The 12,403-nt window shown below is 49.2% G+C and overlaps 1 protein-coding gene across 1 annotated transcript in view; it reads right to left on the bottom strand.

The window, feature by feature from the left end:
- Positions 1–12,403, bottom strand: part of Kcnd3 (potassium voltage-gated channel subfamily D member 3) — a 216,831-nt gene that overhangs the window by 77,196 nt on the left and 127,232 nt on the right. The gene's annotated exons all lie outside the window — the stretch shown is intronic.

Raw genomic sequence — 12,403 nt, 5'->3', positions numbered from 1 at the left:
TTATTGCTTCTACCCTCTAAGTTGTAGATTGGGTCTCAGAAATGTGGGGAAGCTCCAATGGAGCTCAGGGATGGTGGAGGGTGGGGGCGGGGCCAGAAGAGGGCTGTGGAGTCAGAAGCCCTAGAGTTTGGGGTACCACAGCAAGATCCTTGGAACTCCATTCAGCCGAAGTCCTGAGCACAGGACAGCTAGAGTGATTCTGATAGACTCCAGTGCCACTGCAGGCCCTGAAATGTGGACGTGGCAGGGGCCACATCCGTCTGGTTGATTCTGGCAGTAGGTGCCAGATGGCTTGGGCCCCAAGCTCTGTTTTCAGAAAGTGGGGCAGGGCTCAGGGGCCCATAGGGAATCTAAAAATAAAGCCCGTCTGTTTCTGCTCCCTTGTGGAAACCTGGGTGGCCTCTGGGAACACACGAGCTATGGCCCCCCTTCCCTGAGTCCTGTTTTGTTTTGTACTGGGATCCAGAAAGGCCCTCTCTGCCCTGCATTTCAGTGTTGTATGATGAAGCCAATGGTGCTAGGCATGGATGTAAGGAAGAACACAGTGAAAAGGACAACATAAGCTTAATCAAGAAGTTAGAACCAAGGTGGGGAGATGGCTAGGAAGGTAAAGGCACTTGCCACCACCAAGACCTCAGTTCCACCCTCTGGAACTCACATGGTGGAAGGAGAAAACTGACTTCTGCAAGGGTTCTCTCTCTCTCTCTCTCTCTCTCTCTCTCTCTCTCTCTCTCTCTCTCTCTCTCTCTCTCACACACACACACACACACACACACACACACACATACACACACCCTACCACCACCACCACCACCACCACTACCACCACCAGTAATAATAATAATAATAACAACGATGATAATATAATAAACTAGAACTGGCCCTGGGGAGACGGCTCAGCTGGCAAGCAAGCATGACTCCCAGCACCCATATCACAGCCAGGCACAGCCGCACGGGTCTGTAAGTCTGGGACTGCAGCTGGGGGAGGGCAGGAAGGTAGATCTCTAGGGTTTGCTAGCCAGGCTAAGCAGATTGTGAGTTATGGTTTCAGTTATGGTTTCAGTCTCAAAAAATAAGGTGGAGAGAGGGGGGGGGCGGCGGGGAGGCCACCCAACACTGACCTCCGGCATCCACACACGGATGCACACATATGAACACACATACATATGCACATACACAGACGTCTCTGCTCCCCTCACTGTGTTGTAACTGCTTCTTTGGAGACCCTTTGCTACGCCATTTTAGAGGTACCCGGGTCCCCGTTAAGCAAACCCTCCATGAGCGCCTGCAGTTGTAGACAACGTGAGCCTTCTGAACATCATGTTTTTTCCCTATATGCCCCACAGTGTTACACGCTGCACCGGAACCCATCGGTCCTTCCCTGCTTTGTGCCCTGGTGTCTCCTCTGTGCCACTGTTCTTGGGCTTTGGGACCATTATTAAATAAAGTACCTGCACTCAAGACTGTCCAGATTGCAACAGTTCCTCTGATGACTGGATAGCTACTCAGTGATCAGTGAGGGTAGTGCATACCAGGCAGGATTACTGAACGAAGATACAATGTGGGTCCCGAGTGGGATGGATTGGCATGGCCGGAAATACCATGCTACTCAGGTTTTAAGTTGCAATTCATGATTTAAACTTATGAACTATTTATTTCTGGGATTTTCCAATTAATACTTTCAGGTTGAAGGTGACTATAGGTGACAGGAACCAAGGCAAGCAAAACCTCAGGTAAAGACTTCTGTGGATGGGGAAGGGACTGGGGTGGGGAGAATTTACTGGAACTCCAAATGTGGTGGTTTGAATAGAAATGCCCGCCCCCCCTAGGCTCACATATTTGGATGCTTGGTCATTATGGAATGGTGCTACTTGAAAGGGCTTATGAGGTGTGGCCTTGTTGGAGGAAGTGTGTCACTGGAGGTAGGCTTCAGGGTTTCAAATGCTCAAGCCAGGCCCAGTGTCTCTCTCTTTCTGCTGCCTGCTGATCCATATGTAGAATTCTCAGCTCCTCCAGCATCATGTCTGCCTGTACACCACCATGTTTCCCACCACGCTGATAATAAACTAAACCTCTAAAACTGTAAGCCAGCCCCAATGAAACGCTTTCCTTTATAAGTGTTGCCATGGTCATGGTGTCTCTTCACAGCAATAGAACACGGACTAAGACACCAAGTGTGGACGGGGAAGGGAGTGAGTCGAGGGGCTACTGTGCTGGATACCCAAGTGTTTCTAAACAATGTCTAAATCACTTCAGGCGGGCATGGATGGGGTCTGGAAATGGAGCTGGGCTGGGGGGCAGGTTTCATGTTCCCTGAGATTTTGGCACATTTGAGGAGTCACAGCAAACATGGCTTTTACTCTTGTTTACCTTTCATTCCTCCCATGTCTTCTGAAAAGAACAGAGAGACACACAGCAGCGCTGAGGTGAGCACATCAGAGGGATGAGAGAGGTTCCACGCCAAGCAGGAAGCCCAGGTTCACAAGGCAGGGATGCCTCTCAGGTGGGAGCAAGGTCTTCACTTACTCACAAACTCACTCCACCACTCAACGAGCTACAGTCAGTAGGTCAGACACGTGAGTCGGTGGGTGAGGAAGCCACACAAAGACAGTGGGACACAGACTCAGACCTTAGAGTCACTGTGTCTGGTCCACCTGGCCCAAATGGAAGCTCACTTTCAAAGAGCTAGTCCTTCTCCTCTACAACCGATGCTGCTTCAACATTATCCTTCTTGTATCAAACTAAAAGAAAAATCCTGCTTCTTAATGTTAGGCCCACACCTCTTCCGTCTTCTTCTTGGTCTCCATTATTTAATCACGACATTTAGTCTCACTCTGTTCCAAGTCCCACTATTATCTAGTCCCCAGGTGGCCAGTCTAACAGCAGAGCTGCCAGTTGTCCACTATCTTCTGACTGAAATAGTCTTCATTCTCACACAGCTTTTTCAATAGTGGACACTTCTCCTCAACCCTCCTCCTTCCCACATATTCACTTCAAGCAGAAGATCTTGCCTCTTATGTGCCAGAGAAAACAGTGGCCTCCTGCTTCTCTGTGCTCAGCACAACATCTACAGTGAAACGTGTCCATCACGGCTGAGGAGAGCCTCTGCTGTAGGACCCAGCAGGTGCTCCTCAGTCTTTGAAGAACAGTGCCTTTGCAGCTCTCCGCAGCATCAGACACTGTTAGGAACCAACCCCCCAACCAGGTTGAAATTCAATTGTCTTTTAACTTTTGGAAAACAATTCTCTCCTGGTTCCCCTGCCTTCCAAATCACGTGGATTCCTCTGCTCTACCTACAATATAAGGGTTTCGGCTCCCCAGTGCTTCTCACCTTTGACTCCAGCCACTGCCATCAACATGCTGATGATGCCAAGTTTGGACTGCATTCTAAACCTTCTTCATACATTGTTCTCTACTGTTCTCATTCCTCACTGGTTCCCCATGGCCTTTAGCATAAATTCAGTCTTTAGGTGTGGTAGCAAGTCTCATTTTGTAAAAACATGTTCTCTGGCTTCTCTTTCTCCTCTCCTCTCCTCTCCTCTCCTCTCCTCTCCTCTCCTCTCCTCTCCTCTCCTCCCCTCCCCTCCCCTCCCCTTCTCTGTCTCCCTGTCTCTCTGTCTCTGTCTGTCTCTGTCTCTGTCTCTGTCTCTCTCTCTCCCTCCCTCCCTCCCTCTCCCTCTCCCTCCCCCCTCTGTTTCCTACCAGTATATAGAATTATGGTGACCATATAATTTATCATTCTAACTGGGATTATCTGAGAGTGAATAGGGGACAATTTATAATTGAGCTGGGCCAAGAAATAACAAACCAGGACAGCTCCAGGCAGGCTAGGGTAGAGCCAGTCTACCTACCGTGCCCTTATTGAAATAGTTGCTGTCCTCCCAACATGCCGTGGTCTTTCACCTCCGGGCTTCTGAACACACAGTTCCCACTTCCAGAACTAGCTTCTCTTTGGAGCTTTCCCCAGGTTATGTAAGGAACATTTCCTCTGTAACCTCTGGCATTCTATGTTGTCGGTACTGATAAAAGAATGGTGGTAGATGTTACTCCACTGTGTCCTGAGCTAGAGCTGGGAGCAGATTGGCAATGGTGCCAAGTGTAAGGACCTTGGTCCCAGACTGCTGGGGTTGGATCTCAGCTTACTGGGTAGCCTCCTCCTGCCTGTTTTCGCTTGCAAGGTTCCTAAGAGGACAGCGGAAGCCAGTCTACACAACATCTCCAGGAGCGCAGTTACCATCCATTATTACGCAGTCACAGCTAGTATTCATTCTGAGCACTCACTTGCTCCATTCCAGGCCTTGCTGAGCACTCTCCACATGTGACACATGTACCACCGGTCACAGCAGTTCTGTCAGGCCGGCATTGGAATAACTTTCATTTCACAGCTGGGGAAACAGCATCTTAGGGAAGCTTCTTGCCCTACGTGATAGGCGGAGGCCCGAGCTCGAGCTCTCTAGCTGCACATAAGATGCCCGGGTTGGCGCATTTGGCCTCCCTTCTTAGACTGAGGGTATTTCACATCTCGGCCTGAGCCCAGTGCCTGGCCCTGTGTCAGAGAGTGGACAAAGGTGGTTGTGACAGACAACTGGCAAGGTGTGCTTATGACTGACCCAAACAGAACACCAGGAAGGAGAGTCGTCAGGAGGCAGAGCTGTCTGGGGCGGGTAGTCTACATTACCATGGAGGGCCTCAGGGCCTTTCCACAGGACTGGAGTTTATATCACAGGGACAGAAAGAAAGACCCTTCCTAGAGTTTGGGTTTTAAAAACCTACTGGGGAGAAACAAGGATGAGAGTCTATCTGCCAGTGCATGTGTGTGTGTTGGGACAGCTTGGGCTTCTCTTGTGCCTCTAAGATAATGGACGTCAGCCAGGCAGTGGTGGTGCACGCCTTTAATCCCAGCACTCGGGAGGCAGAGCCAGGCGGATCTCTGTGAGTTCGAGGCCAGCCTGGTCTACAAAGTGAGATCCAGGACAGGCTCCAAAACTACACAGAGAAACCCTGTCTCGAAAAACAAAAACAAAAACAAACAAACAAACAAACAAAAAGATAATGGAAGTCAAGACAAAGTTTCAACATTTCCATGTTCTCTTCTGTAGTAAAATCGGCAGGAATGGCTGTCCAGGCTGCCAGGGCCTTTCCTGAGCTTTCACAGTAATTGAGCAGTAAGGACCGTGTATGTGTGCACAAGTGTGTGCATGGATGTGGGCTCCTGTGGAGGGGGCCCGTCTAGCTGGGACTGGCATATTAGTCCCCTTTTCTGAGGCCAAACAGCTGCAAATTAACAAAAAATATTCCTGCCCGGCCTCACACTGCTGAAGAGTAAATATAATTATCCTTAATCAATACAGACCCTTCAGCACTACCTAATGGCTGTCCTGGGCTTAATTGTTCACAGCAGCAGTTGGGGAGGGAGAATGAGGAAAGAGAGCATTCTAGCTTCCCTCTCACGGGCCGTTCCCAGGTCAGGCAGAGGGGTCCAAAGTCAAGCTCCTAGAAGCACAGTCTCAAGACTGCTGTGTGCCACTGTGCATGCCCCGGAAAAGAAGTGCCAGGAAGCACCTCTGACTACCTTTCTCACTGCTGCGACAAAATACCTGGCAGAAGACAGTTAAGGGAGGCAGAGTTTGTTTTGGCTAACAGTGTTAGAGGGCACGTGATCCATCATGGGGGGAAAGGCAGGGCAGCGGGAGCAGGATAGTGCAGTAGGGCACACCTTCCCTCCTCAGCTATGGCTCTCTGGAAACCTTGTCACAGACGTGCCCAGAGGTGTGTCTCCTAGGTGATTCTAAACCCAGCCAAAATGACAAGACGATCAACCGTCATTAACCTTTCCTAATTGACACTCAGATACCATTTTCTCCTTACGTTTCTCATTACAACTTGGTTCCTGGCTTAGTTTCCTCTGTGACTGACTATACTTCCTTTCTGTCTATCCGTCCATTCTTTTAGGGGCCTAACTCCCCACCCTGTGCTCCAGCTTTCTTATGGGAGGACTCCTGACTTGAGCTATAGTGTCCTTGACTTGGGCACTCCACGTCTTCCGTGGAGCTCCCACCCTGGTTCAGAGCAATTCCCTCTTAAGGCAAAGGACCGTCTATTTTCTTGCCAGTGGAAGCAGCTGGAGAACCCCAGACCTACCAGACACATCACTGCATTCCTTCCTGCTGCATCTGGGTACCTCTAACTCCTGTGCTCTTCTGTGTAGATACAGAGGATGGAGGCTTCTTCTCCAGCCAATGCCTACTTATGAATGCTGTCTTCTTGGTCTAGTTCTAACAGGCCCTGAAGAGAATTTCAAATCCTTTGGCTCCCTCAGTTGGCCTGCTCTCTGCTCCCTGATCAGAGAAGCCCAAATTGCCTGAGTACCTAAGAATAGCAACATCATTAGTGACTAAACAACCTGACAGACAGCACCCCATTCCCCACCCCTTGTTCCAGCATGCTTGGGGACACATCTCCTGAGAGCTTCTGCTCCCTCAGGAATGCCTGGAGGCTGTGGCACCATCTGGGGACTCTCACAGCTAATCCACAGGCCTCCTCTCCCTTTGGAGTGTGCCCAAAGCTAGTTAACCTTCCTTTCCTTATAAAAGGCTGAGGAATGGAGGACCACGCTTGCTCTGCTCTCCACACAATCTCTCCTGGGAGCTCAGGCCATAGAGTCTGGTTGCCTGGTTGCAGCCTGGATGCTAGGTGGAAGACTCCAAGAGAGGTGGACCAAGAGGACTTTTACAGTATCCTGACATGGCTGAGTCAGAGTCTGGGCCACTGGGGAGAGTGTGGTGGATCAAGTGGTTTTCTCCTGTTTGTTTTCAACAAACAGGAAGTGCAGGAAACAGCCCAGGGGTTGAGAGAGTGCCGATATTGCTGGAGGCAGGTTCCTAGTCCAAATGACCCATGCACCTTGACATAAGGCACAGGCCCCAGTGGCTCAGACTCAGTTGAGTGTGTGTCTCATATGCAGAGAAACCTTCTGCGGGGTTTGAGCTTCCTGTGGAGATTCAGGGCTTAGGAGGGTCATAGTCAACACTGGGAGACCTCATATGTCTCTCATTTATAATACTATTGGGTTCCTGTATTACTCAATTATAAATGTCCACCTAATCACTCCCGTCAAGCTGATATCCTCCACCCTACCCCCCTTTATCTAGAAACTCCTAATCATGCTCTAAAACCCATCCTGGTTATAGCAATCCCTCAGAGGTTTACTCTGAGTGCTTAGTTCTCTGTCCCTGTGATTGTTCCTTTCTCTTTGTGTGTGCAAAAGCTTTTCTCATGACGATGGACATCTTTAGACTCATGATAGAGTTCATTTGTCTGCTTCCTCACCAACGTGGGGCAGCAATGTGTCTGGTCATCTTTTTACCTTCTGAGTCCAGCACGGCACCTGTCATTCAGTAGGTGTTCAGTAGCTGTTTAGTGAACAGACACGCACACAGGGAGTCTTCCTGCCTAGCCTACAGATTCTCTGTGGCTAGGGACTATGTATCTTCTCAAATCGGTGCCGTCTAATGCACCTACGTGGGCTGGAGGTGTCATTGCTCCCAATCTCCTCATAAAATCATTGGAGCTCAGTGAACATCTCAGTGATCCCTCCTGGTGGATTAAGTCCCTCCCTGCTCTGCTCTCAAGCCTGTGTAAACATGAAGCATTAGGGTGTGTTTATTCTACTGTGCTGCAGCCAATTGTCTACAGTTCTGTCTCTTGCACTAGACACAAGCTCCCAGGGGAACAAACATGACTCTCGTTCTTCTTTATACTCTGAACCTGGCAGAATATTTGGCGTGATGTAGGTGCTCAGGCCCTGTATGTGGAACGAATTGCTACCATGAGGTGTGACAACGAGGCCAGGGGTGACTCACAGGTGGATAGGGGCCCTGGAATGAGAGTGCTGTGGCTCTGGGTTCTCCAAAGAGCCATGCTGGAGTCACTGCTCCTCACGTGCTGAGAGCAGCAGAGCGCTGGGAAAGCTGGCAAAGATGACTGGTTCTAGGGTTGGCTGGCGCGAGCATCTGCTTGTTTCTGCTATTAAGCTTAAGGAACACTTGACCCATCAATCTCTGCAGCTGCCACTGTGTGGCCAAGTGACTATTTGTGGAGGTCATGGAATATGTGGGTCACAGGTGCAGGTACCTACTTTGGAAGACTGATGGAGCCTTCCTAAGCATCCCTTGTTCAATATTAATCAGATACCCACTGTGTCTCAGTCCCTATTGCAGGTGCTGGAAGGCAGCGCTTTCTGGCAAGAGGACCTGAGTGGTCAGTGGCTGTCAGGATTTGAAGGAGGTTTGTAAGGCAATGATTCAGTCAGGGCTGCACTAGCTAGGAAGCCCAGGAACAATGGATGACCGGTGTCAGGAAAAAGATCCCCACTACCTTCAGGGAATCCCAGAGCTCTCTGTGGGGTCAGCTCAGGGACCTCCCTAGCAGGATGGGCATACTTTCTGGACAGAGCCTGAGCTGCACAAACTTGGCCAAGGGTCCTGTCTGCATGTGCCTGGCCCAGGAGGCTTCCAGCACGGTGCTGGACTCTGCCCTCGGCACCCTGTTTAAAAGGTAATCATGTTAATAAATATAAATTGTGGAGCTCATGCCTGAGAGCAAAACTGAAATGGAATCCGTAATCCAGACAGAGGGGAGCGCAGCTGCGCTGGGTTAATCACGCACACATCAAGCATATGGCGGTGCACCTCCAGACCAACAGGCTGAGAGCGTTCTCTGGATGCAATTAGGCCCTGCGCATGCATAAAGAATGAGTCTATGCTTCCAAAAGAAGAATAAAATTGCTGAAGTCATAACCTCAAGGCAGGGTAATTACAATCAGGAAGTCTCACCACTTGGTTTAAGCAGCATTCACACATCCCATTGTCCCACAGGTGACCCTGCCTACCTTGCCAGCTTCGTGCTGAGGGGTGAGCCCTCCATTTCCAGACCTCTGTTCCCCCAGAGCATCTTATTCTTCTCCCAAATACTGAGCACCAGGTCTTCTAGGGTCATTTGAAAAGTGAAACATTGCTTTTAGCATAGTAATGGCCAACCAAGGGTTGAGGATGTAGCTCTGGTGGAGAGTGCTTGCTTAGCATGTACAAAGCCTTGGGTTGGGGCCACAGTCCTGTATAAACAAGGTGTGGTGGCAGATGCCTATAGGCCTGTACACTGGGGAAGTGGAGGCAGGAGGGTCATAAACTCGAGGTCATCCTCAGCTATATAGCCAGTTTGAGGACAGCCTAGAATACACAACCTCAAAAAAAATAAATTAAAATTAAAATTAAAAGGCTTAACTACAGTGAGCTTGGCATGTTATCAGCATTACCTACAAATGCGCAGTAATTCGGCAATGCTAGGAGGTAGATGATAACAATAAATCTGCTTTTCAGATGGGAAAATCAGGGGTCAGGAAGTTGTGCGAGGCTGCCAAACAGGCAGCCCCACATCTTTCCTTCATGCTTCGCCACCTTGGGTAGGAATCCTCGGGCTTGGATTTCCAGGATTAGCACTCTAGGCGAGCCATTTCATCTTCCCTCTCTGGAAAATTTTGATAACAAAACTTGCCTTCAGGGTTGTTCTGACACGGGGATTAAGTGAACTCTCATATTCGAAAGGGACAGGCAGATCCAGACCCTCCGTTAAGGTCTGGAGGCAGCAACATGTAGCGAGTGGGAACTCAGCTCCAGAACCGGAACCAAGTGGGGTTGAAGCTTGCCCCGCTTCTCTGATCCCACACTCCCTTGGTTCTCATCTTTTTGCAAACGCTGCCTTGCTAAGGGTGTGTCTTGACATCCCAGTCCTGGTGCTGCACAGAACTGCTCTCTGTGTCTCCTACGCTTACCACCTGTGATAGTTAATCTTGACTGAATTGAGAAACCCCCAGATTAGTAAAACACACTTCTGGTGTGTCTGTGAGGGTGTTTTCAGAGATCATTAGCTGAGGAGGACTCCAACCCCACCCATGGGTTAACCTACAGATGGATTTGACGTGGTGGGACTGTTAAAGGTGGCGCAGGGGTTGCTAGCTCCACCATGATGCTCTGCCTACTCTTTTAAGCTTCCTCTTGGGTATGTATCATAGTAATGGAAAGCTAACTAACACATCGCTTCTCATCTACTATTCATTTCCCTGTTTATGTTCCCCATCAATGCTAAGCTCCATTCCAGGGAGGGTTATGGCTACTTTGTTCACTGCCGATCTAGCATGAAGGACAGTATCTGGCAACGCCCCCAAAATATTTGTGAATGAATGGCCAAATGATTAACTTTAACAAACCTTAGTCTTCTCATCAGGAAAAATCATCATCATCATCATCATTTCTCCTCCTCTTCCTCCCTCTTCAGCTCTTCCTCCTCCTCTTCTTCCTCCTTGTGAGGATTACAGAGATTCTATCTAAAGTGTCTGACAGGGTATGGCATTTGGTGTTGGTACTTACTCCGAACATGATGGCTGGAGGCAAGCGACTTATTTATATTTTTGTTCACTACTGTAACTCCAGGCTTTAGGTAGATGCTTGCTTGATATCAGCTGAATGGATTTAATTGTTTGAAGGTTCTTTGGGGGTGGCAAAAGTATGGCTCTGTTGACATATGAGGCCCTGAGCTTTCTACACCAAGGTTGACTTATGTCCCACAGAGGGCCTCAGTCTAGTGTGCTAGACACTCACAGAATGACCACTTGCCAAGGGAGGCACCAGCCTTGACTTGATTTGGAGCCCAGGGTTGGGAGGTCACCTAAATTTGACGTTCAGATGAATATAAGTACTTTTTAAGTATAAGTATGTTTCGTGCAATTTTGGGGACAAACTTAAACTAAAAGGAAATATACTACATCTAATATTTTGTTAACTAAATCTGGCACTTTAACTTTCTTCAGGGTATCCTGAGAAGAGGGAGGCATCAGGAAGATCTCCTTGGCTTCAGCCTTCTCCTCCTCTGCAGTGACCGTGGTGTTTGCGCAAGGGATCTGATAATCTCTAAGACATAGTGAAAGGCAGGAGAGAAGCAAGATGTGTGGGGGTATGCTGAGTGTCTAGTGGAAGGGTTTGGGGGGTGCAGAGAGGCAGGCATTGGGTGAGGTGGGCATCGTCTAGAATTCTGGATTCCAAGGGTGACTGTACAGGGTCCCATGTGACAAATACAGCCCCAAGTTGCTGCTTTTAAGAAACCTCCCATACTTGCTAATTTACTTCATCTCAGGGGGGACATCCTTTGGTGCTTGGGAAGGCCTGGAGGTCCCTGAAGCATTGATATCTTGCTGACTCACTCTTAACTGGGGCTCCTGGTCCCTAGACGCAGGCCTCCTGTTTGAAACAGGGTGAAATGGGGCCATGTTGCACATGCTGTGCTATCTCTGAAGTACTTTGAGGATCTCCTAACATTTCCTAGGGGCTCTCTGTGCCTCTGGCCTCATATCAGTGGCACAATTGCATGATTATACCTGTATGGACCATTCAGTCCTGAAGACGGTGTGTTTGCTCTGCTATGCCCAGTTCCAGCCAGGCCTAGCTGGACACTTTCATCACCCTGGGAGCCACTGCGTGAAGCTGAGATCCCTAGGATGCCAGGGAGCTCAAGTGAGGCAAAGCCCTCTGAAGAACCAAACCTAGACTCAGAGCTCAGGATGCAGCTTCCCCAAACCCTTCATGCCAAGGCCTCAGCTGCTCCTGACTGTGTGTGCAGTGGCCTTGGGTGGTCACTGGTATCCAAATACTAATCTCAGTCCCAAACCACAGGCTCTATGGACAAGGGAGGCATGTTCCAGCAAGTGAAATCCAAGGGTGATGCTAATTGCTAATATCCCATCTATAATTACTTTTCACACCTTGGTTACATCTTAATGGTCCTCCTCAACTGAGTTTGGTTGTTATGCTAATGACCATATCCCAGGCTGGAAGGGGAAGGCCTAGGGCAGGAGCTAGAGGTTGGATTTTCCAAAGCATGGAGCTTCTGGTACTTTTCTTCTGAACTGTGGGAATTGGGGAGTCTTAGGGAATGAATTGAAGTTGGTGACATTCTCTTCATATGAGTCCGGGAAAACACACTTCTCACCTTGGACCCTTTTCATAGCCCCCAATTCTGTGTCCACCACCCCAGATAGAGGCAGCTTGATTTAAGGAGGGGCTTCTCTAGAGCCTGTGTGCAGAGATGTGGGCAAAGTCCTCGGAAATAGAGGGGCAAAAAGAGCATTTATTACAACTATAGGCTAAGCGCTGATTGGTGGGAAGAAGAATCAGGAGGAAGGGGCCTTCTAGAGCAGCCCTGGTCTTCAGAGGCTGGCAAGAGCCTAAGGTAACCACCGGGAGGCAACTGAGGCAATCCTCTTGCCTCATTCTATTTCCTTTTCCTCCAAGTTCTATTTTTTATTTTTATTTTTCTTGAGACAAGATCTCTCCATGTAGTTTTAGATCTCCCG

This window comes from Peromyscus eremicus, chromosome 6 (genome assembly GCF_949786415.1).
Source record: "Peromyscus eremicus chromosome 6, PerEre_H2_v1, whole genome shotgun sequence".
Lineage (NCBI taxonomy): Eukaryota > Metazoa > Chordata > Mammalia > Rodentia > Cricetidae > Peromyscus > Peromyscus eremicus.
This window is presented reverse-complemented; position numbering and strand designations above follow the sequence as displayed.